The sequence below is a fragment of the Oncorhynchus kisutch genome, linkage group LG1 (genome assembly GCF_002021735.2).
Source record: "Oncorhynchus kisutch isolate 150728-3 linkage group LG1, Okis_V2, whole genome shotgun sequence".
Classification (NCBI taxonomy): domain Eukaryota; kingdom Metazoa; phylum Chordata; class Actinopteri; order Salmoniformes; family Salmonidae; genus Oncorhynchus; species Oncorhynchus kisutch.
Genome location: NC_034174.2, coordinates 67176979 through 67204372, shown reverse-complemented (window position 1 = coordinate 67204372; position 27394 = coordinate 67176979). Strand labels below are relative to the sequence as shown.

General features: G+C 43.6%; 1 protein-coding gene across 3 annotated transcripts in view; it reads left to right on the top strand.

The window, feature by feature from the left end:
- The first annotated feature begins 9207 nt into the window (after nucleotides 1–9207).
- The window catches only part of LOC109867394 (trinucleotide repeat-containing gene 6C protein), a 76901-nt gene continuing 58714 nt past the window's right edge, over nucleotides 9208–27394 (top strand). The window contains exon 1 of one of the 3 annotated variants that reach the window (XM_031830995.1): nucleotides 9208–9995. The gene's annotated coding sequence lies outside the window, so the exon portion shown is untranslated. The remainder of the gene's footprint in view (nucleotides 9996–27394) is intronic. The other 2 variants (XM_031830991.1, XM_031831003.1) reach the window with 2 other exon arrangements.

Genomic DNA, 27394 nt, shown 5'->3' with positions numbered 1-27394 from the left:
TGACGGTACCTATCCAGTTCCTGATTTACCCTTTCCACTTGCCCACTTGATTGGGGACAGTACCCTGGAGGTGAGGCTGACTGTGACCCCCAGGTCATCTAGACCTGCCATGGCAGGTGAACTGAGGACCACAGACACGATGTCCTCTGGGATCCCGTGAGAGAAGAGAAGAGAGCCTCCACCATCTGCAGGGCCGTAGGGAGATCAGTCAGAGGAATCAAACGTCAGGCTTTGGAAAACTAGCCCACAATGACCAGGATGGCGGTTTGCCCCTCTGAGGGGGGAAGGTCTGTGACAAAGTCCACGGAGAGATGGGACCAGGGTTGTTTTGGAACCAGCAGCGGGTGGAGTTTGCCATAGGGGAGGTGTCTAGTTATCTTGCTCTGTGCTCAGATCAGGAAGAGAAGTAAACCCGGATGTCCTGGGCCAAGGTGGACCACCAGTACTTGGCAGAGAGACAGTCGATAGTACAGGCTATACCCGGGTTCCCCGACACCGGTGCTGTGTGTGCCCAGGTGAGGAGACGGTCCCACACATCAGAGGGCACGTAGGTACACCCCTCGGGAGAGTTGGCAGGTTAGGGCTCCTGTCGCAGGGCTCGACTGATGTCCGCATCCACATTCCACACGACAGGAGCCATAATGTGGTTCAGGAGAATAATGGGTGTCACTTTCTCCCTCCGATTCTCTGTGTCATGCACCCGGGACAAAGCATCGGCCTTAACATTCTTTGATCCCGGCCAGTAGGAGAGGGTAAAGTCAAACCTGGTGAAGAATAGGGCCCACCTGGCCTGATGCGGTTTCAGCCTCTTCGCTGCTTGAATGTACTCCAAGTTCCTGTGGTCCGTCCAGACAATGAATGGGTGTTTATCACCCTCCAGCCAGTGCCGCCATGCTTTCAGCACCTTCTTGACAGCCAACAACTCATGATCCCCTATGTCGTAATTCCACTCCGCAGGAGACAGCTTCCGTGAGTAGAAGGCGCATGGATAGAGCTTAGGTGGCAATCCATTGTGTTGGGAGAGAACAGTTCCTACTTCAACCTCAGAGGCGTCCACCTCCACAATGGACAGAGACAGGTCAGGGTGAGCCAGAACAGGTGCGTTAGTAAAACGTTCCTTGAGCGCACGGAAGGCTTCGTTGGCCTCCCCAGTCCAGCGCAGCTGTCGAGGACCTCCCTTCAGGAGGGAGGTGAGAGGGTCCACCACTGTGCTGAAACTCCTAATGAAGAGCCTGAAATAGTTCACAAAACCAAGGAAGCGCTGCACCGCCTTGATGTGGGATGGAACAGGCCGCGATCGTACTGCACTGACCCTCTGCTCTTCCATCTCCACTCCCGTGGATATCCAATAGCCCAGGAAGGAGACCGCCTGCGGAAAGAAAAGACACTTCTCCGCCTTGGCATACAGGTGATTCCCTATCAGCCTCCCCAAAACGGACTTGACATGAGAGACATGTTGCTCGCGTGTAGTGGAGTACACCAAGATGTTGTCTATGTACACCACTACACAGCGACCCAACATGTCTCTAAACACCTCATTAATTAATGATTGAAAAACAGAGGGTGCATTTGTCAGGCCGTAGGGCATTACCCTGTATTTGTTTTACCCGGTGCTGGTGCTGAAGGCGGTCTTCCATTCATCCCCCTCTCTGATGTGCACCAGGTTGTAGGCACTGCGTAAATCCAATTTAGTAAAGTACTTAGCACCGTGCATTTGCTCGATCACAGTGGTTATGAATTTAATACTAGCCTTATTCATTGTCCGGTAACCGATACAGGAGTGCAGACCCCCCTCCTTCTTCACGAAAAATAAGCTGGAGGTGGCCGGAGAGGTGGACGGACGGATGAATCCCTCGGCCTCCTGGACGTAGGCCTCCATGGCTTCGATCTCTGCATGCAAGAGAGGGTAAATGTGTCCCCGTGGGAGAGTAGAACCAGACAGTAGATTGATTGGGCGATGAAGGGGCAGGCATGTGGCACGAGTCTTCGAAAAGTCCACTTGTAGGTCCCGGTACTCCTCCGGGATAGGGACGTGGGTGGACTGGTCCGGACCTTCCACGGAGGTGGCACAGATTGACACAGAGAGACACCGCTCCCTGACAATCCTGCGACCAACCCAACAACCTGCTCTCTGTCCACGATATACTGGGATTATGCAACTCTGGGTCTTCTTTTCCTGTGGCTGTCCTCATGAGAGCCAGTTTCATCATAGCGCTTGATGGTTTTTGCGACTGCACTTGAAGAAACTTTAAAAGTTCTTGAAATGTTCTGCATTGACTGACCTTCATGTCTTAAAGTAACGATGGACTGTCGTTTCTCTTTGCATATTTGAGCTGTTCCTGCTATAATATGGACTTGGTCTTTTACCAAATAGGGCTATCTTCTGTTTACCCCCCTACCTTGTCATAACACAGCTGATTGGCTCAAATGCATTGAGAAGGAAAGACATTCCACAAATGTAACTTTTACCAAGGCACACCTGTTAATTGAAATGTAAAGAGTGTGCACAGCTGTCATCAAGGCAAAGGGTGGCTACTTTGAAGAATCTCAAATATAAAATATATTTTGATGTGTTTAACACTTTTTTGGTTACTACATGATTCCATGTGTTATTTCATAGTTTTGATGTCTTCACTATTATTCTACAATGTCGAAAATAGTACAAATAAAGAAAAACCCTTGACTGAGTATTGTGTGTCCCAACTTTTGACTGGTACTGTATATTTATATATCTGAGCATCAGTGTGTGCCCCAATAACCCCTTCCAGGACTCCTCCCTCCTCCACTCCCTCCATCTCTCTCTAGCCTCTTGAAACACATTGCATTACGGACAGTTTTGATCACATTTCAGATTAGAGCCACAGCCGCCGTGGAGAGAGCGCAGCTTTCACCAGGGAGTGAATTATGCCGCCGTTACCCCCCTCCAGTGCTGGTGTGTGTGTGTGTGGGAGGGGGGGGGGCTGAGTTCCCACTATTCCTGTGACCTCAAAGGAAAGCAGCATTAATCCAAATGACGCGGCGGTGGGCAGAGGCAAAGAGAGAAAGAGGGGAAAGGGATGATATTGCTCAACACAAACCCCTCTCTCCAACGCCCAACCAACACCCTACCCCCTCCATCTTCTCTGCATCCCTCCCTTCTCTCTCTGTGCCCTGAGGCCCTGGGGTTCCCGCTGCTGCAAACAGTGAATTAACCCATCTCAGACCTCTGTTAATGGACTCCTAAATATCAGTCCTAGCCTTTGGATATGCCACCTACATTTACATGGGAGATGGAATGATTCGGCTGCCTTTCGGCGATAAAAGCCATGTTGTTATTGATTTGCTTGTTCCTCCCATTGTTGTTTTGTTTGTGTGTGGGTGCATGTTTATGGAGCTGTGGTTTGTCTTTGTGTGTGTGTGTGTGTGCGTAATATGATTTCCATCCATAGCCATAACATTGTGACTCTGCCAGCTAATGTGAAACCACAGCATGTCCCACCAACATTGTGTACAGTATGTGCTCTCAAGTCAAAGGTCAAGCCATCGCTCCTATTCCAAAACACCCACACTCTCTCTCCCCCCCAGTAATCTCCACACCGGCCAGGCAGCCAGTGAAAATTAAAGTCAACAGCTGTGTGTGTGTGTGTGTGTGTGTGTGTGTGTGTGTGTGTGTGTGTGTGTGTGTGTGTGTGTGTGTGTGTGTGTGTGTGTGTGTGTGTGTGTGTGTGTGTGTGTGTGTGTGTGTGTGTGTGTGTGTGTGTCTGTGTCTGTCTGTGTGTCTGTGTGTGTGTGTGTACTATACACACGGCAGTTCTGTGGCTCTGTGTCAGTCAATACAGGCTGATCGAAGACGATGGGTCCCTGCTGGGGGAAGGTGTGTGTGCGTGCGTGCGTGCGTGCCAGAGCCCTGGCTGGGTTTAATCTGTGGACAGTCCTCTGCAATGATGATGCTATTGATCTGGTGGTAGATCATATGAAGGTCAGGATATGTTGTCTGTTTGTGGAGGCCCAGGTAGTAATACACAGTAATACACATTGGCTTTCATTGGACAAGTGCCACCTTTTCTAATAGAAAGCTTGGACCGTATGGGGGAGTCCGATGAGGACAAAGACGTAGAGCGTGTGTGCAGACACACACACTTAATTTCCCCCTCTGTTGTAAATCTGTTAGTGGTTGAATCAGCTGTCTATTCCTATAATCATAGATTTCTGAACCAGAAGCCATATTTGCATACTAAACTAATTATTCCAACCCCATTTGAAATACATCTAATAGGCTACATTTGGCTAATTTCATTGGTAGTTAGAGGAACACGGCATTCTACACAGTAAGAGTAGATATTGTTGAGTTGAACCTTAGTTGATTGACAGCTCTCCTGTCCCATCCCCAGGTCATTATCATCGTTCCAGCGGCTTGCCTCTCTGCAGGTTGATGAAACAGAAACAACGCTTGTTAGCACTTCATTATTCATTAATTAAGCTTAAGTGTGCAATAAATCTGATTAGCCAGTCGGTTCCCAAAACACCATAAAATCCACGCAGGTCTTATTCCCTTTAATTAATTTGTGGAGAGGGCGGGGGCAAATACCCATGTATACGTTAATGTATGCACACAAACACACACACACACACACACAGTGCTTAACTATGACTGAAATAGGTTCCGGTACTAATTTTGGGTGCCGGTACTGTTTATATTTAGGTGTAGGTGCTCCACAATACTTTTGAGCTAATATTCTATAAGAGGAACAGGAGCTCTAGAAGTAGAAAATAAGTTGCCGGTACTCTGCTCCGGTGAGCTCCTGCCCAAGTCAAGCACTGTATACACACACACACACACACACAAAACAATATGCAAACGGATATTCATTGGGGATGAAAGATAAGCTGGGCTTAATGTATGCTAATATTCAGGGGCACCACGAACAACAAAATAAGCAAGGTCATCAGTAAACCTGAAGTGTAATTAATAGATGGAATTAGCAACAAAAACAATGGGGCACTTAAAATGCTTATTGATAAAAATGACACGTTGGAAAGGATAATAGAAATGGGCTTATTAAATGTGTTGACAGGAGTGGTCACAAAAATAAAGCTTAAAAAGAGTTTTTAATGATGCTGTGCGTTGGATGAACCTTCATTTCCTCTCTTTCGCCACTCTTTCCATTACTCCCGTCTATGCTGTTTGTATCAGGCCTCATTATTTCTGAACACACTCTCTCTTCCTCCCTCCTTTCCTCTTCCTCTTCCACTCCTCCCTCCTTCTCCTCCCTCTCCCTGGCCAGTACTCTCGGGGGAAATTACCACAGCTCAGAAACGCTGTCCTACTGCACCGCACTGCTCCACTCCCCTCTCGGCCCATATAACAAACCACCAGCACTACAACACACACTCATACACACACACACACACACACACACACACACACACACACACACACACACAACCCACCCTCAGTCGATACAGTACCCCAGGCCTGCTGCTGTTACCGGCTATTCTGTAGAAGCTCTGCTTGTTTGTTGTCCCCTGTATAGAAAGTGAATCAGTCACTCTGTGGCCAAGGTCCACTACACACTGCACTGGTGAACAGGCTCGGCCTCTCTCTCTATTTCAGATTATATTCCTCTCGCTCTCTTTCACAGATTTTATTGACCTTGTTCTCTGGGTAATTCACTGTAATGTTTACAAGGCTATAATAAAAAAAGGCTCTGTCCACCTGATGGTTATGGCAATATGCTTTCTAAAGCCCCTCTTCTCGCATTACAATGGTATGGCCCTCAGAGAATATGTCAGTACTGGTAATATGACAGCCCTACCACTACTACAGTAAAATAAAATGTACTAGTTTCACAAATTATAGATTGCTAAATGAATCTGTAGCGGCATGGAATTATGTTTTGGTTTCTATTATTGGTGCGTGGAGCGTTGATAGTCACCTGTCTAATCAGTAGGGTGAAAACAGCAGAGTTGGGGACACTCAGGCTCTACTTTGGTTGTTATCTTTTGGTACTCCCATGTGAGAATTATCATCACTGTAGCATTTAGCATACGTCAAGTCATGCCTTTGGAAATGTCACTTCAAACGGAGCGGCAGCCACTGTCTGCATTTTGATTACTCCTAGGCATAATCTCCAGACTGGATGATTCAGGATCCATGATCAATACCAAAAACCTGGCCTATCATCTATCATTCTGCACCAGACAGGGAACCAGTGATGGGTTCCCTGTCTACTGCATATAGTGCATTAGTTACAATACTAAGTAGTGCACTATATATGGAATAGGGTGCCATTTCCAGACGTAATGACAAGGGAGGGAGTCTAAACAAAGATCCACTTTTTGGCTCATCGTTCAGTGAATTGTTTGGCTTCTCACCTGGTCATATTTACTTTGTTAATTCCTAATTCCATAAGATAAGGCAATAAACTGAAATTGGGAGAGGGTCTTTAGTGTTATGAGAACTGCTAAATTGTAGACTGTTGGAAAAGCTGGATTGTCATTTAGATGTACTATTCTTCTGACCTGGTTCAAGATCTGTTTCTGCGGGCTTGACAACTTCAATGTTAAGCTCGCCAATGACCATAGGAGTTGGCAAGACAGCACAAACAGATCTGGGACCAGGCTAGTATTCTTCATCATCATAACACATGGAATATGTCTGTCTGTTTCTTAAAGAAATGCCGAACCTCTTGAGATTCGCTTTGTACAATTGGTTCCTGATTTTGTGTCTGTCTCAGTTTTGACTGTCTATAAATGTTTCTGAAGGGAGTGATACTTCCCCTCATGGCAAGCATGCTTAAAGTATAAAATGTTAAACTGTTGCCAAAGCACATGCATCAGATATACATGTAGCCACAATGTGGCTGTGTGTGCGCGCAGATATACAGTAACTTGTGTGTGGGAGTGTCTCTCTGCTAGCAAGATCTTACGGCAGGCATGAAATTAAAACCTTCTGTGGAACGCACTCATGATTGAACTGGAATTAAAACAAAAGACATGAGCACAGGGCGCTTAAACGAAGAAAAGAAAGAAAGGGAAAGACGGAGGAGAGGAGTATCCCAGGAGAGCAGAAGAGAGGAGAAAGTGAGTGATTGCCAGCACCGCAGTCCGTCCGCCTCGCCTCACGTCTGCATTTCCTCTTATCAGAATATCAACCAGACCTTTCTCATTGCCGCCACTCCATCAGACGGCTAGCTTAAATGTGAAAGCAATTAGGGAAATTGGCCCAAGTCAAAGAATAATCCGAGACACCTAAAAAAAATAATGTCACTGATTAAGGATTGTCCTGAATGGCATCCTATTCCCTATGTAGTGCACTACTTTGACTGGCTCTGGTCAAAAGTAGTGCACTATGTATGGAAAAAGGTGCCATTTAGGATGTAAACTCAGAGTAGATGTCAATTGTTTAGCCTTTTGTTCTCCCCTTTATTCACGTCCATCTATTTGCCACTCACTGTTACAGTGGGAGATGTGATGGTGTCCTATGTGGGGGCATAGATCTCCATCTCTCTTTTTAAAGTGCACTAATGACTTGTGAGATCACAGAATTGGTGATGAGAGTTGTGCAAACGTGGATGTTAGTTCTGCATTAGCCTGCCTGGATGGCAGGCTTGCTCGGATGCTGGCAGGCGCTTGCAAAATGCACTCTACAAAAGTGCAGTATTGTAACGTAAATAATCTCACACCTACCTACAGTAAATACAGTGACCTCCAAAAGTATTGGGACAGTGACACTTTTTTTTTTTTTTTCGTCTACGCCAACACAAATATCATAACCCCCCAAATGCTAACCTCCCCTGTTATTGTAATGGTGAGAGGTTAGCATGTCTTGGGGGTAGGATATTTGTGCCTCTAACTTTCTCACTCATCATTATTCACAATTAATTCAGGATTCATGGTGGCATCCACATTATCATGGTAGAATCCACATTAATATAGAAGTGTTTAGAAAATATTATATTCTTATTTACAATAAAAGTGATTCTAAAATCACACAATACATGATTTACAATTAATTTCTATTGGGCACAAAATAATCTTAAATATAATGAAAACAAACAGCAAATGCATCCAACAAATGTGTAGTCACAAGCTTGATGTATGTAGTCATTGCGTGCTAGGAATATGGGACCAAATACTTAACTCTTTACTACTTTAATACACATAAAAGTGAATTTGTCAGAATACATTTGGTCTCCAAAAATGGGGGGGACTATGTACAAAAAGGGTAGTAATTTCTAAACTGTTCACCCAATATGGATGAACATACACTCAAATTAAAGCTGGCAGTCTGTATTTTAACCTCCTAGTTGTACTTTTGGAGCTCACTGTGTGTGTGGCAGTATTACAAGTTTGTTATCACATGCAAACTCCAAGGAATGCAGCCTTCTTTGCTCACCTCCCTTAACCTCCAAGTTTAAACAGCTGTTTTCCCCATTCAGCTAGAGTTGAATTTCGCAATAGCTTTGGGCAGCTTGCCTTGAATAGGAAGAAACTTTGTCTGGCCTCTGGCTTTCTCATTGACAGTCTCTGCTGTGATCTATGGGGCTGTGCAGTCTAGGCTAGGCTGTTCTCACTGGTCAGTCCCCCCCTTGTGGACCACAACTTTGACCTATTCACACTGTGTGCATGCTGCACAATGCATGGTCATTTCCATAAGAAAAGAGGCATTGAGAATGAGTTGGGGCCAGAGTCCTTTCTTGAATCTGAGAAGCAGAACAAGGGGAATAGTCGTCCTTCATCAATCAATTGTTAATTAGTCTGGAATTTAAATATGCCCCTTCTTGGTGGACTTCAAGATTTTGAGGAGGGTTATGTGATAGAATCAAGGGCCCTTGTAAAAATATTTATTCTTCTAGCATACACTTCTAATTTGCAAACTAATCACATACTATGTTGATACATTACTGAAACTATTTAGCCTTTTATTCACAGAACTCAATGTGTTATTTTGCATTGCCATAAATATAAACGTATTGATGATGTACATGGCCTACAGAAATAACCTATATGGTAGTGATTACCACACATATGCAACTGAAGAGTGCCCAAGGTAGGCTGTAAATAAGACATGCACTATTTTATCAGCCTCTATCTGCCTGTCCATCATTTATTCTAGTGAGCAAATCAGACTGCTATTGTCAAGGGTACGACGGGGCTGGATCATGCTGTGTTGTTAGTGGGAGATCACGTGGATTGGCTGCTTGGGCATGGGGGCCACTTCCTACATTATTTCTGCTCAGAGGAGAGAGCGAGCGGTCTTAGTTTGAACAAAATGGCTGCAAGAACGCTGTCAACGAGAGCTCACTGAACGCATTATGACTGTCCACTCCTACATTTGGATTTTTCGAGAATGTATTTTCTTGGATTCGTTTTTCAATTTGCATTCGTAGTAGCAAGGTCGTCGGTCAGATGTTGTTGCTAACCTGCTAGCTCCTCAGCTAGCGGCCTAAACACAAATAATTTCATTTTGCACTTTAACCCAAGTTTCCTAGCTAGCTAGCCATTTTCGTCGACAATTTACTGAAATCTGCCTATTTTCTTTCATTTGCAAATGACTCCTTACAACAGTCGATGACTAATGCCAACTAGCTAACGTTAACGTTAACTCCGCTACTTTTTGAGTCGGAATTGTTTCTCTTGCTTTTTCGTTTTGCTTTTTTTTTTCTATATCGTGATACTTACGTTTAGCATGTTTTTTTGTTGCGAAAATTTTACTTTTAGTGCATCGTTGCGCTAAAATACACATTTCTTACTGTGTGTATTTCAAGTATCGATCTCGGTATTTTTGTTATTAAGCTGCTCAAACAGTTATCCTGTCAGTCAGTAAGCCCCTGCAGCAAGAGAGCTGCACTTGGCTAATGCTAGCTAGCTGGATAACTGCGAAGACTGAATTCCTGATTTGTAATTTACGGGTATTTTTCGGAAAAGGCACAGCAGAATGCTTTTCTGCATCGTTCTTTCATGCACAAACTCTGTATTGAAAGCTGCCAAAGCTCAACGTGTGATTACGCAAGGTAAGGAATACTTTATTGATATCCAAAACCACAGCTTGTTTGACAAGCGGCCACATACATTGTGTTCTATTATTATGTGACTCGAGCACTAACACAACCGTTAGTGTTTTTCTACCAGTTTTCATAGTTACGTTGCTTTTATTTACTAGATTGTATTAGCTGATGATTTATAGCAATACATTATGGGAAAGGGTAACGCCAGCTATATTAGATGGCAAGTTAAATTCCTACCACCATGACATTACACTGAGCCGAGTCAGTATTTATTTTTGCTTTACCGTCAACGAGCCAATGTCAATGATAGTAGCTAGGCTGATAAGACTTGATGCCAACAAGCTGAAGTTTTAAATATAACTACAAGGGTAACGCGCATTGCTGATCATTTTAGTTTCACGGTTATAACGAATTTGATGAGAACTCGTTAGTAACGTTAGCTGTTATTGACAGGGGTTTCCTTCTCTAAAATACAAAACCATGATTTATCCATGGGTTTGGATGGAAATGCACGAGGGTTTTGTGTTCAGAATCGCAAACCAGGAACATCAGAGGCAGATTATATCATAATCTAATTAGTGGTCGGTTTAGCGCGGGTTGAAATGACACTGGAATTGACTGGCTCTCATGATTCTAGCGAATACATGTGTGTTGTAGGAACAGAGCAGCTTTTCTTGAAGTGGGAATACTTTCCATGTCATAAGTCAGTTGATTGTGTCATATTGATCTTGAAATGTAGGCTAAAGGCAGACCACACACACCATAATATTTGAGACCATTCATTGTTATTCCTCTGATTACATTCCATCAAATTGCTACAATAATGTGGACTGCACTGGGCAGTGTGTTTATTTGTTAGACATCACTACCCCCTTTTCATACAGTAGAGGAAGGTATGAGTTGTGATTGAACTGTCGCTTTCCCCATGCTATCCGTATGCATCCTCCCATACCAAAGTGGTGGAGTAGATCCTGTAGTCCCCACCCCCCATTTTATCTCAATCGTAAGACACCAGTGGGGCAATAATGAAATGCATAGCGAGCAGTGAGAGACCGAGAGTGGGGGAACATGGTGGGTATATAGTATGCTTACCGGGAGGAGTGTGACCATTAATGTCAAGCTGAAGGCTCTGGCTGCCAGTTGGTTAATGCGCTGCAGTTCTTAATCAGTTCGTAAAGGTGCCTCCCCTCTCCCTCCACCCTGCAACGCCTCAGCCCAGCTGACAGCCCCTGAACCCTCCACCCCAGCAACCTTCCTCTCCCCCAGGGTCAGGGGGACGGGCACCCCCCTCCTTCGCCAACCCTGTTCAACCCCCCTGGAGGGGGCATTCAAGGGGGAGGGGATGGGAAAATTGTAAAGACGTTTTAGGGGTCTGTATGTACTCAGTGGAAGTGAAAAGGGGGTGGGGAGAAAGCCAGTCGCTGGTGAAGGGGAGTTATGTCGGTTGCCATACTGTTTGGTGGCTTAAGGTTTCTGCATGCTTTGGTTCAGCTGGCTGAACGAGTTTGCTCACATACTCCCTTAAAAGACCTTCTCTTGAAAAATGAGAAAAGGCTACAATAGTACTCTTTGTCCATTTGGAGATGCCTTAACCAGTATACAATTCCTTAAAATACTCAAATTAATCTAGGATAACTCAACAAATCTTTCACAAATTTGTATGTTTTTTCCAAGGAGATCTTAGTCATTTTAATTTGACATCTAAGATGTTTGGTGCAGTATTTCTCAAGTGTTTTTTGAGAAAATACTGTACCGAACATCATTTATGGACAACAGACACTTATTTGAAGTATCCCTACTGTTGACCAATGGCTGGCGATGGGGCGTAGACTTCGGCTCTGTGAACAGCTGGGGAAAACCCTCGCCGAAGACCAAAAAGAAAAAAAGTCATAATATATGCATAAACTGTTTGGGATTGGAGACATGCGGACACATTATCCTCTCCAGACAACAGCAGGTGATGGGGCAATGGGCATGGAAGGGGCAGTGTAGGGACTGACTTGGCATGTTGTATAAAAATCTTTTTGTTAGGTTTTTTAAAATTTATTTTTTACCTTTTATTTTATTTTATTTATTTTATTCTTATTTTCAATGACTGCCTAGGAACAGTGGGTTAACTGCCTGTTCAGGGGCAGAACGACAGATTTGTACCTTGTCAGCTCGGGGATTTGAACTTGCAACCTTTCGGTTACTAGTCCAACGCTCGAACCGCTAGGCTACCCTGCCGCCACAACATGATGAGGATGTTGGCTACTTATGACGTTCCCGTAACCTACAGGTATTGTTTTGCCTTCCGTTACAATTTTTATTTATTTTTTCATGGAAAAAAGCATTCTTTATTAAAATATTTGACTTGACAGTTTTGATAGATGTTATAAAACAATGTAGAGCTGTGCTTAGGGAATGAAATATGCATGGAACTGGAGAGGGAGCTGTTTCATTCCCGGACTGATTACGACACGTTTGTTTTGATTAGAGTCTTGTAAAGGAGCCGAGGGATGGCTGCCTAGCAACACTACACCAAAACCCTTCCTTATCTCCTGTTCAGAAGGATCATTTGTTTGAAATTAGAGTGAAGGCTGCCTGAGGCGGATGTAAGAACACAAGCCGTTTTGGATTATCTCCATCGATGTCCTCAAAAGCCTTGCAGACAAAACATCATGAGCAGAGTAGGCAAACCCACAGGGTGTTATTTGCCTCAGTCTATCCATCCACATCCCACACTGATCTCAGTCTCGCCCAGGCTGCCGCGCACCGCCGCAATACTAAGCCTGGCGATTACGAGCTTTTAAAACCAAAAAAACAACTCAGTCCTGATGGATGACATGCTCTCTCTGTGTGCCAATGGGCTGTCATGGCTGAGGCTGGTCAGGGCCTGGCGGTAGAGGGGCATCAACAGTGAAATCAACTTAATTCAAAGAGGCCTTCTGCCAAACCCATTATCCTATAGCAGTATGGTGTTCTTTATAAATCCTGGGGTAAAGCTTGGGCCAAACAGCTGTTGTCTGACGGATGTAATGTAATTAAAATAGGAATGAATTGAAGATCTTTCAATGGGGTGGACGGTGGCGGCTAGTTTTTTGTTATTTTTCTGCCAACACTTGTCAGTTCCTACTAAGGCAGTCTTCCTTGAAAGTCAACTAAATCAATATGTCATTACTTCAAGGGGAGTCGGCCTCGTGTGTGTGTGTGTGAGGCCAGGAGAGGTTGAAAGTGGGAAATGGAAATATCCTCCCCCAAGGGCCCCAGTGTCATAACCGTTGCTTATGTGGACGGTGTGGGTGAAGTCGATCGGCCAGGACCCATAATGTAGTAGGCTGTAACTAACGATGGTGCAGCCTGCCTGCGCACGTCCGGTCCGTGTTAGAGGGGAGGGCCTGGCAGGGGCACAGGGGTGGGGGTCAGGAGGGGGAGTCCAGGCAGGAACTGTCTGGCAGCAATCTAGGGGAATGTCCAGTCGGTGTCGAGGCGGGGACCGGTGGGGGCCTCCCTCTCCCACCTCCCCGTTATGAGGAGAGGCATCAACACATGTCGAGGACAGTGAGAAGCTGTACTTACCGTACTGTTTGTGTCAGACTATTAAACAATGTAATGACAACTTACTTACTCTTAAATTCTCTGGGATAGCCCATGCTTGTTTTGCAGTTTTGTGGATAACTAAGTTATATTAGGCTACATGCTGTGGGATAAGTCACATGTGTGCTAAGGCTTTTCCAGGTCAGGTTTAGACTTTGTTTATTTTGAACATACCTGCCAACATCTCCGCTCATGTCTGAATAAAGGTTAAATGTAAAAAATAAATAAAAATCAGCCCAGTGAAATGAATGGCATTCATAGTTGGCATAGTTTGACTGCGTAGTGTTGACAGTGTTTTAGCACACATGGCAATTGAGAACTTGTTTGTGCACTTCATTTTTGAATGGAAAAATATTTCAACATTGGCTTGCATTTCAGGTTGGAGTCCATGTTTGCATTTAGCCTACATGCACGTTAGCTGTTTTTCTCAGAATCTTACAAGACTTCAGATTTCCATAAGCTGAACATGGCACTAAATGCCAATTTTTTTGTTGTAATAAACTACTTATGGGGTAACTTCAGTACCTTGATAAGATGGCCTGCTTGTCCTATTGCACATTAGCTCAATTTCTCATCCAGCTTGTCAGCCATTTCATGAAGGCATTAGTAAGTGCCCCCCCCCCCCCCCCCCCCAGTCTCTCTCCTCGCAGCATCTTTCAAACATATCAGATCTGAGCTATATTATTTTTCCTCTTTCTCAAACTGTTGTGCGTTCTGCTTTTTTTTGTTCTTTTGACAGATCCTGTCTCTCTCTGCTGTTGTTGGCAGCAGTGAAAGGCAGTCAGTCAATGTCAGAGCAACCTTGAGGGAATGCAGTCAACTGGCTCCATTCAGGAGACCAACTGTTTGCCTTTTTCTTCTGTCTGTTTCATTTCGTTGAGTCCTCGACGCTTTGATAGTTTTGTTAGACTATAGTAGTACTGGAACAAGGCAGTCCAATGCCTAAATAGTAGATACTGGAGTCTTCGCTTGGCGCTTTGCAGCTCTTCCTGGACTCCCATTTGTCTTGGTCCTGATAAACGTCTTGATCTGTGTCGTTATCTTGATGAAGTAATAAAAACAACCTCATAACATTAACAAAAGCTGAGTTTGTAAAGGTTGCTCCAGCACTATTGTCAACCAGCCAATGTTACACTCTATCTTGAGTTGAAGTAACATCGGCTTGTATTTCAGGTTGGAGTCCTTTAGAGGTCGACCGATTATGATTTTTCAACGCCGATACCGATTATTTATTGGATTAATTGGCCGATTTTAAAATAAATAAAAAATGTTTTTATTTATTTGTAATAATGACAATTCCAACTACTGAATGAACACTTTTATTTTCACTTAATTTGGTTTAAATAATGCAAAAACAAAGTGTTGGTGAAGAAAGTAAAAGAGCAATATGTGCTATGTAAGAAAGCTAACGTTTCAGTTCCTTGCTCAGAACATGAGAACATATGAAAGCTGGTGCTTCCTTTTAACATGAGTCTTCAATATTCCCAGGTAAGAAGTTTTAGGTTGTAGTTTATTATAGGAATTATAGGACTCTTTCCCTCTATACCATTTGTATTTCATTAACCTTTGACTATTGGATGTTCTTATAGGCACTTTAGTATTGCCAGTGTAACAGTATAGCTTCCGTCCCTCTCCTCGCTCCTCCCTGGGCTTGAACCAGCAACACAACGATAACAGCCACCATCGAATCAGCGTTAGCCATGCAGAGCAAGGGGAACAACTACTAGAAGGCTCAGAGTGAGTGACGTTTGAAACGCTATTAGCGCGCGCTAACTAGCTAGCCATTTCACTTCGGTTACACCAGCCTCATCTCGGGAGTTGATAGGCTTGAAGTCATAAACAGCGCAATGCTTGACGCACAAGGAAGAGCTGCTGGCAAAACGCACAACAATGCTGTTTGAATTCATGTTTACGCACCTGCTTCTGCCTACCACCGCTCAGATACTTTGATACTTGTATGCTCAGTCAGATTATATGCAACGCAAGACACGCTAGATATATCATCAATAGTAATATCATCAACCATGTGTAGTTAACTAGTGATTATGATTGATTGTTTTTTATAAGATAAGTTTAATGCTAGCTAGCAACTTACCTTGGCTTACTGCATTCGCGTAACAGGCTCCTTGTCTCCTTGTGGAGTGCAACGAGAGAGAGGCAGGTCGTTATTGCTTTGGACTAGTTAACTGTAAGGTTGCAAGATTGGATCCCCCGAGCTGACAAGGTGAAAATCTGTCGTTCTGCCCCTGAACAAGGCAGTTAACCCACCGTTCCTAGGCCGTCATTGAAAGTAAGAATGTGTTCTTAACTGACTTGCCTAGTTAAATAAAGGTAAAAAAAATAAATATATATTTAACTCTTCAAAGGGGGAGACACTCTAGACCCAAACTGTTACAGACCTATATCCATCCTGCCCTGCCTTTCTAAAGTCTTTGAAAGCCAAGTGAACAAACTAATCCCACCGTACCTTCTCTGCTATGCAATCTGGTTTCCGAGCTGGTCACGGGTACACCTCAGCCACACTCAAGGTCCTAAACGATATCATAACCACCATCAATAAAAAAAAACAGTACTGTGCAGCCATCTTCATCGACCTGGCCAAGGCTTTTGGCTCTGTCAATCACTGTATTCTTATCGGCAGACTCAACAGCCACTGTTTCTCTAATGACTGCCTCGCTTGGTTCACTAACTACTTCTCAGACAGAGTTCAGTGTGTCAAATCGGAGGGCGTGTTGTCCGGACCTCTGGCAGTCTATGGGTGTGCCACAGGATTCAATTCTCGGGCCGACTCTTTTCTCTGTTTTCTCTCACTCTTGCTGCTGGTGATTCTCTGATCCTTCCTCTATGCAGACGACACCATTCTGTGTTCATCTGGCCTTTCTTTGGACACGGTGTGTTAACAAACCTCCAAATGAGCTTCAACGCCATAACACTCCTTCCATAACCTCCAACTGCTCTGAAATGCTAGTAAAATTAAATGCATGCTCTTCAACCAATCGCTCCCCGCACCTGCCCACCCGACTAGCATCAATTCTATGGACGGTTCTGACTTAGAATATGTGGACAACTATAAATACCTAGGTGTCTGGCTAGACTGAACTCTCCTCCCAGACTCGCATTATCCTGTCTAGGACTGCGGTTCCCTCGCCAACAGCCAATGAAATTGCAGGGCGTCAAATACAAATCAACAGAAATCTCAAACCTAATTTCTCAAACATAGAAGTATTAGGCACCATTTTAAAGACAAAATTATCGTTAATCCAGTCAGTGTCTGATTTCAAAAAGGCTTTACATTGAAAGCTCCACAAACGATTGTTAGGTCACCACCAACTCACAGAAAAACCCAGCCATTTTTCCAGCCAAAGAGAGGAGTCACAAAAAGCACAAATAGAGAGAGAATTAATCACTAACCTTTGATCTTCATCAGATGACACTCATAGGACTTCATGTTACACAATACATGTATGTTTTGTTCGGTAAAGTTCATATTTATATTCAAAAATCTTATGTTACATTGGCGTGTTAAATTCGGAAGTTACATGCAGTGATATTGCAGAGAGCCACATGAATTCACAGAAATACTCATAATAAATGTTGATGAAAATACAGCTATTATACATGAAACTTTAGATAAACTTCTCCTTAATAATGCAACCGCTGTGTCAGATTTCAAAAACTTTCTGGAAACGGCATAATCTGAGAACGGTGCTCAGAGCCCAAACCAGCCGGAGAAATATCCGCCATGTTGGGTAATCAACATTATTCATAAGTAGTATCATAAATATTCACTTACCTTTGATCTTCATCAGAATGCACTCCAGGAATCGCAGATCCACATTAAAGGCTTGTTTTGTTCGGTAATGTCCATCATTTATGTCCAATAGCTTCTTTTGTTAGGGCGTTTGATAAACAATCCAAAAGTGCGATCTGGTCCATTTGGACGAAACGTTCAAAAAGTTATATTACAGATCGAAGAAACTTGTCAAACTAAGTATAGAATCAATCTTTAGGATGTTTTTATCATAAAAGTTCAATAATGTTCCAACCGGAGAATTCCATTGTCTGTGGAAATGCACTGGAACGAGAGCAACCTCAAGTAAAAGCGCGTGACTGAGAACGAGGCTGTAGGCAGACCACTGACTCAAAGAGCTTCCATCCGGTCCCACATCACAGTAGAGGCCTGAAACAACGTTCTAAAGGCGGTTGACATCTAGTGGAAGCCTTAGGAAGTGAAAAATAACCCATATTACACTGTGTATTTGATAGGGGTGTGTTCAAAAACCACAAACCTCAGATTTCCCACTTCCTGTTTGGATTTTGTCTCAGGTTTTTGCCTGCCATGAGAGTTCTGTTTTACTCACAGACTAATAATGATATGCATATATTAGCATCTGGGACTGAGTAGAAGGCAGTTCACTCTGGGCACGCTATTCATCCAATAGTAAAAATGCTGCCCCCTATCCCAAACAAGTTAAGTATCTCCAATCCAAAGTTAAATCTAGAATCGGCTTCCTATTTCACAACAAAGCCAAACATACCCTCGTGAAACTGACTATCCTACCAATCCTTGACTTCGGCGATGTCATTTACAAAATAGCCTCACTCTACTCAGACTGCAATCCAATCTATCACAGTGCCATCCGTTTTGTCACCAAAGCCCCATATACTACCCATCACTGCGACCTGTATGCTCTCATTGGCTGGTCCTTGCTACATATTTGTCGCCAAACCCACTGGTTCCATGTCATCTATAAGTCTTTGCTAGGTAAAGCTCCGCCATATCTCAGCTCAATGGTCACCATAGCAACACCCACTCGTAACACGCGCTCTAGCAAGTATATTTCACTGGTCATCCCTAAAGCCAACACCCCCTTTTGCTGCCTTCCAGTTCCTTCCAAGCGTCAGCAGTCAGAGCAGCTTACAGAGCCCATCTGTAAATAGCCCATCCAACCTCATCCCCATATTTGTTTTGTTTTTCTGCTCTTTTGCACACCAGTATTTCTACTTGCACATCCTCATCTGCACATATCACTCCAGTGTAAATTGCTAAATTGAAATTACTTTGCCACTATTGGCCTATTTATTTATTGCCTAACCTCTTTACTTCATTTGCTCACACTGTATACAGATTTTCCATTGTGTTATTGACTGTACGTTTGTTTATTCCATGTGTAACTCTGTTGCTTTTGCCGCACGGCTTTGCTTTATCTTGGCCAGGTCGCAGTTGTAAATGAGAACATGTTCTCAGCTGGCCTACCTGGTGAAATAAAGAAAAATAGAATAATAGAATAGTAGAATGACTGTCTCACAAATAAACCCACTTTTCTCTCACCTCTCCAGTGGCCTATGTGGCTTGTCAACCCAGCTAAAGTACATGTTATCAGAGTACAGTGCTCTACTAAGAGCTTTTCTCAATTACCGTTATGGTCATGTAACTCTTCTCAGCCTTTAAAAAAAGTACTAGGGTACTTTTCATTATTGTCAGGGTCACAGTCCACAATCCACATTTCTCTGGCAGCTTAGGCTGCTTTTACAGGCAGCCCAATTCGGATCTTTTTTTCTCTCCTTTTGACCAATCGGATCAGCTCTGAAAAAGATCTGATGTGAAAAGACTAATTAGTGGGGAAAAATATCAGAATTGGGCTGCCTGTCTAAACGCAGCCATTGACAGCCTTGTCCTTCAGGCTCCCGAGTGGCGCAGAGGTCTAAGGCAGTGCTCGAGGCGTCACTACATACCCTGGTTCGATCCCATGATTGGCCCAGCGTCGTCCGGGTTAGGGGAGGGTTTGGCTGGGGTAGGCTGTCACTGTAAATAAGAATTTATTCTTAACTGTCTTGTTAAATAAATAAAAGTATAGAAACTGACAGACTCTCCGTGCCGTCTCTATACACTGCAATATGCTCAATAGTCTCTATAGCCTTTGGCACAACAGAAGCTTTTTATCAACTTGAAGTTTGATTTCTTTACCTAATGAACTGCCAGAACAAAAGTTCCCTGTTGATTTGGTAAGGAAACAACAGCTATGGACGACATTGACTTCTAATCATTTCTAAAAGAGAACTTCAAAGGAGTTTTATTCTTAGCTTTCGTTGGGCTCTCGCCGCCAGCAACCAAGAGTATGAAAACCGGCCCCCTCTTTTCCATTCATTGAGTCAGCCCAGCAGCATAGTTGAGATAGCTGTTGTTCCCACTCATAAGGGCAGGCGGCATATTTCCACATGCTGATCTCCACCTGGCTTTAAAGCAGCAATTGAAACAATAACAAAGCCAACTCCCCACCCCTGTTTCGGTAAAAAGCTGAGGAATGAGGCTGGAGAAATGTAACCTCCCTCAAATTCATAGACCGGGCTATGGATGCAAGTACTGACCATCCATGACTTAAAAATGTATATTTCTGTGCATGTTTTGAGGCTAAATAGTGTTTACCTTTACTTTGTTTACAAATCATTCATTTATAATCCAAAAATGTATGTATTAACTACTGACTGATCCTTTAAAACTAGACTAAGGCTGTTGCCAGAGTTGGCCAAAAGCAGTGCACTTTATAAGGAAAAGGGTGCCATTTTGGACACAACCTAAGATTACACTAGTCTCCTCAGTCTTTAATGGTGGCTGTGGGATTAGTACTCTCCAGCCAGGTTGTTGGTAGCCGCCCTAGATAATGGCCGTGTGAAAGGGCTCTGGAGAGCTGCAGCTTTCCTAATGCCTGGCTGCAGGAAAGCAAAAGGAAGGGTGATGGAGACTGTGGTGGCTTCACCCCCCCCTCTTCCCTTCCTCATCCTCCATGGCTTTGCTCCGTCGTTCGTACAGTGGCAGTGTTAGCCGGAAGGGCTCCAGAACACACAGCAGCACTGTTTGCCTTGCGGCCATCATGGCAACCTTGTCTCTGTGTCAGGGATGTCTAGTTCTGCTCTGCACACTGCCCTACAGCCTGAGCCTGACTGTCTCTCTCTCTTCCTCTCTCCCCCTGCTATAGCCCCCTCTTCTCCTCTGGCTCTCCTTGCTTGCTCACCCAAGGTGCATGGATATTATTAAGCTTCTCTTTTCTCCATATCTCTCTCTCTCTCGCCTTCCTCTATCCTGCTGCGTTTTGTGTTTTTTTTCCTCTGCTCCCCAGTGAGCTTTCTCTCTTCTCTCTCCCTTCACAGATGCTCTCCCCCCTCTCTCTCATCTCTTCTTGCCCTATCTCCCTCTCCCGACGGCTGTCATTCTTAATTGGTGTTGCTCTGCCTCTCTTTTCATCCTCTGATTTTCCTCTCTTCCTCCCCGGTGTGAGCAGCAGCTTCAGCATCTCTCTGTGAACACATCTCAGACTCCCTGTGCCGCTGTACGTCTCACACACACACACACACCAGTTAGTCCCTCTTAACAAGCGCTGCTATTTTTGTGTAGCAGGATCCTCACAGACGATAAAAGTCTTTCCTCCCTGTTATGCTTTCTGTCTGCTTTGATTCTGGTCATGCAGAGTTTATACACAGCTCACAGATGGAAGGAAACCTTTGCAATGTAATGCCTTTGAATGCTCAACTCGGCTACTATTTTTATTCATAAACAATTGTTAGAAGTGTGCTATAAAGTGGCTAAGCAAATCAATCTATATATACACAACGGGTGTGTAAACATGGGGAAAGGCGATATAAACTCAGCAAAAGAAGAAACGTCCTCTCACTGTTAACTGCGTTTATTGTGTAAATTGTATTGTTTTTATGTGTAAATATTTGTATGAACATCAGATTCAACGACAGAGACGTTGTTACACTGGTCTGCCACTGCGAGGACAATCAGCTGTCCATCCTGTGCCTGTAGCAGCATGCCTAAGGCATGTTCACACAGATGAGCAGGGACCCTGGGCTTCTTTCTTTTGTGTTTTTCAGAGTCGGTAGAAAGGCCTCTTTAGTGTCCTAAGTTTTCATAACTGTGACCTTAATTGCCTACCATCTGTAAGCTGTTGGTGTCTGAACAACCGTTCCACAGGTCCATGTTCATTCATTATTTATGGTTCATTGAACAAGCATGGGAAACCGTGTTTAAACCCTTTACAATGAAGATATATGAAGTTATTTGGGGTTTTGCGAATTATCTTTGAAAGACCGGGTCCTGAAAAGGGCGTTTCTTTTTTTGCTGAGTTTACATGTATCTAGGCTATAGGTCTTCCACAGTATCTAACACAAGCATATGACACTGTATAGGCCTACTAGACTGCTTCACTTGAGTATGTCAGCTAGTCTCTCTGTGTGGAGGGCCTCTGCCAGGCAGGTGTAACTTGATCCCCAGCCAACCCAAAGTGTCAGCCTGACTCTGGGGGTGACGGTGTCAGCAGCTCAGTGGAGACGGGCAGGGACACAAGGGCACAGTCACACTGCTCTTGTCATTCCCCCTAAACTGGTACCCTCTCTCTGTCTGTATCGCTATCTTGCTTGCTTCCTGTTTCTTTCTCTCTCGTTCTGTCATGGGACAACTATGCTATTTGGCGACCTTTACTGTACATTTCTCTCTTTCTCGCTTTTCATTCTCATCCCCTTTTGCTTTTCTCCTTTTCTTCCTCTCTCCTCTCACCTGGTTTCCTTGAGGGTAATTAGAAGTGAGAAGCAGAGCACAATGCTCACCACCACCCCTTGCGAGTCTGTGCTCTCTGGTGGGAACTCCTGTGAGAAGGAACACCTGTTCCTCCTTTGAGGAGGAACTCCTGGAGCAGATAGAGCGGTTGCTTCAGTGTGGTAGCTGGATGCAGTGCGGTCTCTGTCTTAGTCGGCACAATTATGCTGCTTTTTTGGCTCTTTTCGGATTAGGCCCAGCTGCTAGTTAAGTCTTCAAATTGTACTGTGCTTTCTAGGATTTAGATTGAATGGCAACTACTTTGGGTTTAGTGTGAGACAGTTACAACACTAAGACTCTGTTGGGGACAGAGCACTGGCACTGTGCTGTCATGTTAAATCTCTGGTTCAGACCAGATGATTATAACATTGACTTGAATGGGGATGCCTGTTATAATTGAATCTATTTATATAAAGGGCAGCAGGGCACATTCAGCACAATAACAATAAATGATTTTCCAAGGGAGATAAACGAACGTCGTAAGAGACTGTATCCGGTACGAAGGCAACAAAGGGAGAAGGGTAAGCGTGCCTTTCTCATTGTGGACAAACTCTTATAGATGGACAGCTATTCTGAGACAGCTCTCAATTACATGCTCGCTTACACATACGGACTTATACATACACACACGATCTCGCTCTCTTCTCTCTTTTCTCTCCCTCTCTATTGTCAAACTGTTTAATAATTTAATGTGTATTGTTTGTTTGTCTTTTTTATATATTTGTCTACAAGTTTATATAAGTTTACAACAGGCAAGGGGAAGATATCAAAATAGGGGCATTGGGGAATAACATATTGTGCGGAATATATTTGTACTGTAGTGAAGCCGTCTAGAGTAATGCAAGGTCTTTTTCATGATCATGTGAAACGTCAATTGCTATGGAAATGCTGTGTGTTTTTCAATGATGTTAAAGGTAATTATGATGTAATTATGACGCTAATACAATATGGATTACAATTATGAATGTTAAGGCTATACGCACTACATGTTACACACAGTCACTCAACCATGCAATTGGTGTAGTTATTATTTTACTTGGACATCACACATTATTACTCTTATACAGACATCGTACACACTCTCACTAAATCGCATCCAATGTCATACACATCAACCGACTCAGATTTACTACACACATAACATCTAAGTAACTAATAACTAATTATGATAAGTGTACAAAATGATGTATTGGATCTTGAAAAAATACAGCTTTTTTTTTTTTTACATTACATTACTCTGCAGTTTACCTATAAAATGGGCTGATAAAGTAGACATACTCAGTATTCATGTAACAAAATATACACTGCTCAAAAAAACACTTAAACAACACAATGTAACTCCCAAGTCAATCACACTTCTGTGAAATCAAACTGTCCACTTAGGAAGCAACACTGATTGACAATAAATGTCACATGCTGTTGTGCAAGTGGAATAGACAACAGGTGGAAATTATAGGCAATTAGCAAGACACCCCGAATAAAGGAGTGGTTCTGCAGGTGGTGACCAGACCACTTCTCAGTTCCTATGCTTCCTGGCTGATGTTTTGGTCACTTTAGAGTGAAAGCACTGCCAGCATTCAAGTGGTAGCATGAGACGGAGTCTACAACCCACACAAGTGGCTAAGGTTGTGCTAGACCTCATGTGGCTGGAGTGTCAGCAGTTCCTGCAAGAGGAAGGCATTGATGCTATGGACTGGCCCGCCCTTTCGCCAGACCTGAATCCAATCTGCTCCATCCACCAACGCCAGTCTGTTGCACCACAGACTGTCCAGTGCTTTAGTCCAGGTCTGGGAGGAGATCCCTCAGGAGACCGTCCGCCACCTCATCAGGAGCATGCCCTGGTGTTGTAGGGAGGTCATACAGGCACGTGGAGGCCACACACACTACTGAGCCTCATTTTGACTTGTTTTAAGGACATTACATCAACGTTGGATCAGCCTGTAGTGTGGTTTTCCACTTTAATTTTGAGTGTGACTCCAAATCCAGATCTCCATGGCTTGATAAATTTGATTTCCATTGATAATTTTTGTGTGATTTTGTTGTCAGCACATTCAACTATGTAAAGAAAAAAGTATTTAATAAGAATATTTCATTCATTCAGTTCTAGGATGTGTTATTTTAGTGTTCCCTTTATTTTTTTGAGCAGTGTATAAAACAATGCAAGATTCAAGACTTCATGCTTTTCAGCTAAAATTATTATATAGAATTCTTGCCACCAACAACATGTTGAATATTTGGGGCATAAAATCATTGAAGCGCTGCAGATTTTGTTGTGAGGATACAGAATCAATAGACTTTTTTTATTTTTATTTTTCCCCCAGTTAGCATGTTTCTGGTCTCAGGTTCAGGAATGGCTGAAAATGCATAGCATTGATCTAAAATTGACCCTAGAAATAGTACTGTTAGGAGATCTTGGGTGACTGGTTCAGTCAATTTCTAATACTCTTAGTAAAAGTATTTATCTTCAACTCACAATTTGTGGATTCTATTCGATTAGATAGATTGGAATTGTACGTTAAACATCACAGCATAGTTGAAAGATATATGTTGTGTAGAAACCCGACGTGGAGATAGATGGGATGTGGAATTGGCGACGAGTGGAGTTGCTGTGTGGGGGAGAAAATGATGGTCAAAGATAAAAGTACAAATAAAACATAATAAAACGTATGTTTGAATGACACTGGGGGTTAGTGTTTTTACAACTAATGCTGGTTTACTTGAGGCTGATGCCGTGCAGGTGTTTGTATACATGCATATACACACACTCTCATTCAAATAAACACATACAAGAACAAACACATACATGTAATAGTGCCAGACATGCACACAAACATATACAGTTGGCATTTCCTGTTATGATTTTAGTTGTTCTTGATGTCCTTTGTTTTAAATCTTTTTTTGGGGGGGGTGGGGTTACTGTTTTCTTTTTTTCTCTTTAGTTCATTCTCTTGGTTGTTGGTTCTTGGGGGTGGAGAATGGAATTAATTATATTTTTCTTGGGGAGCTGTGGTAGGGGTCTCGAATGGTTGAGGGACAACTATTGGGTAACTGGGGCATCTTCGGGGGTTCGGGTTCATGGTTTTTTGGCCTTGTTGGAGATCTTTCAATGTTCCCTTGAGCAGGGCATTGACCCTGGATGCTTCTGTTTGGCGCTCTGAATGGGAGTCTGTTGGATGACTGGTATGATGTAGTTGTTGAGCGGCTTCACTGCACGTATATTGTATGTTTCGGATATTCAATAAAAACAATTTTTTTTAAACAATTATTTTAAAAAATGCCTTTCAGTTTGTCTGCTGCGGCGCAGAAATGGATATCTATAACACAATATTTTGGGAATCGCCTACACACAGGTTAAATGTTTAATTTAAACTTGTATTTTGACAGGAAGTCATGCTGAGACCAAGGTCTCTTTTACGGATGAGCCCTGTAATTACCCAAAATATAGGCTACACATCAATACACAGGTTTCGATTTCAATGCTGCTCCTATGGATGAGTGGGGCAGCACGGCAGTGAACAGTGGCTTGTTATGATCTTGGATACAGGAACACAGGTGGTTGTACTGTACAGCGTGGTGTGTTAGATCAAACTCTACTAGCCTGCTACCAAAATAGACCGTCTGTCGTCCTTCATACGTTTCCGTAACCGTGTATTTTCTAGGAAGTGAGAGGTCCCTAAGTAAATACGCGTGGTGTACTGTTATTGTCATAACCGTTCCCCCACTTCTGTCTCCTCTGTCATAAGCTGGCCCACCAGATGGGCTGTATGGGAGATCCCATGTTAACAACAGCTAGGACAGCGGTAGGCTAGTAGTCACTAAGCAGTAGATGGACTGAGTCAGAGGCTCTCTTTGGGAAAGTTCCAGCACTTAAAGGGTTCCACCGGATATTTTTATATCCCGATCCAATGTCCCCTTCCCCCTCCTTCCACCCCTTTCTATTCTGAGGGTGATTTCAACATTCAGAACAGTGCCAGTGAGCCCCCCCTGCTTTTTGGACAGGTGCCAAGGAATATCAGCAAGGAGGATGGTGGTGGGGAGAGATGCCAGTTAGACTGACCGGGCATTGTGATTGGTCGAGGGGGCGGGTGAAGGGGGAGTGGTAGCCTATGAGGTTGTTGGATTGTTAGTGCTGTGCGGGAGTGCTGGTCTGGTTAATAGGCAGGTCTGAGAGAGGAGACACTATTGAGCTCCTACTTAATACCAGGCAGAGATCAACCAGCCTTTCTGTCTGATTAGATACTAATGCACCACACACACACACAGTTCCCTCTATAATAAATAGTAGTCTGATAGTGCGTTGTACTGTCCTCCCTCAGTCATTACAGCTAGACAAGGCCTCTGTCAGTATTCGTTGCTGGCAGTACACTAGCTGTACTGTAGATTGACAGTTAATGCCTGCCTGCCAATTTCTTTCTCTCCCTCTTTCGCACTCTCTCCGTTCAATTTAAGGGGCTTTATTGACATGGGAAACACATGTTAACATTGCCAAAGAAAGTGAAATACATAAACAAAAGTGACATAAACAATAAAAAATGAACAGTAAACATTACACTCAAAGTTCTAAAAGAATGTCTTATATATACAGTGTTGTAATGATGTGCACATAATTAAAGTATAAAGGGGAAAATGAATAAACATAAATATAGGTTGTATTTACAATGGTGTTTGTTCTTCACTGGTTTCCCTTAACTTGAGGCAACAGGTCTCTCTCTCTCTCTCTCTCCACTCGCTCTCTCCCTTCTCCCCCCTCTCGCTCACTCGCTCTCTCTCAACGTGGCTGTCCCTATGGACACACCTCCCCACCATTTACTCACTCTCAGCCTGCCTCTGCCTGTCACTCTGATTGACAGTTCCATTCCCCTACCAACAGGCAACACACTGGGAGGCGGGCATATCATTACTCTCCCTGTCATTATTATGATAATTCATCATTGTATTCATGTGCAGGCCCCTATGGACACTGTCTGAGGCTGGAGAAACTCCGGTAAGCTCCGGTGTGTGTGTGTCAGTCATTCAAGCACTGAGAAAAATGTGTGTTTACGGCCTTACTATTGCTTAGGACAGAGCACAATGGCCGATTTGTTTGTGTGGAGGGAGTTGAAGAGTACGTTGAGATCCCAGAGTTCCACGATAAACGGCTGGATTTGCGGTGAGAGGAACAGCCAGTTAGTTGGAAGCTGTCTAGTATTGATCACACTTGAGTTTTCCCATTGACCAGATAATAACCAGAATG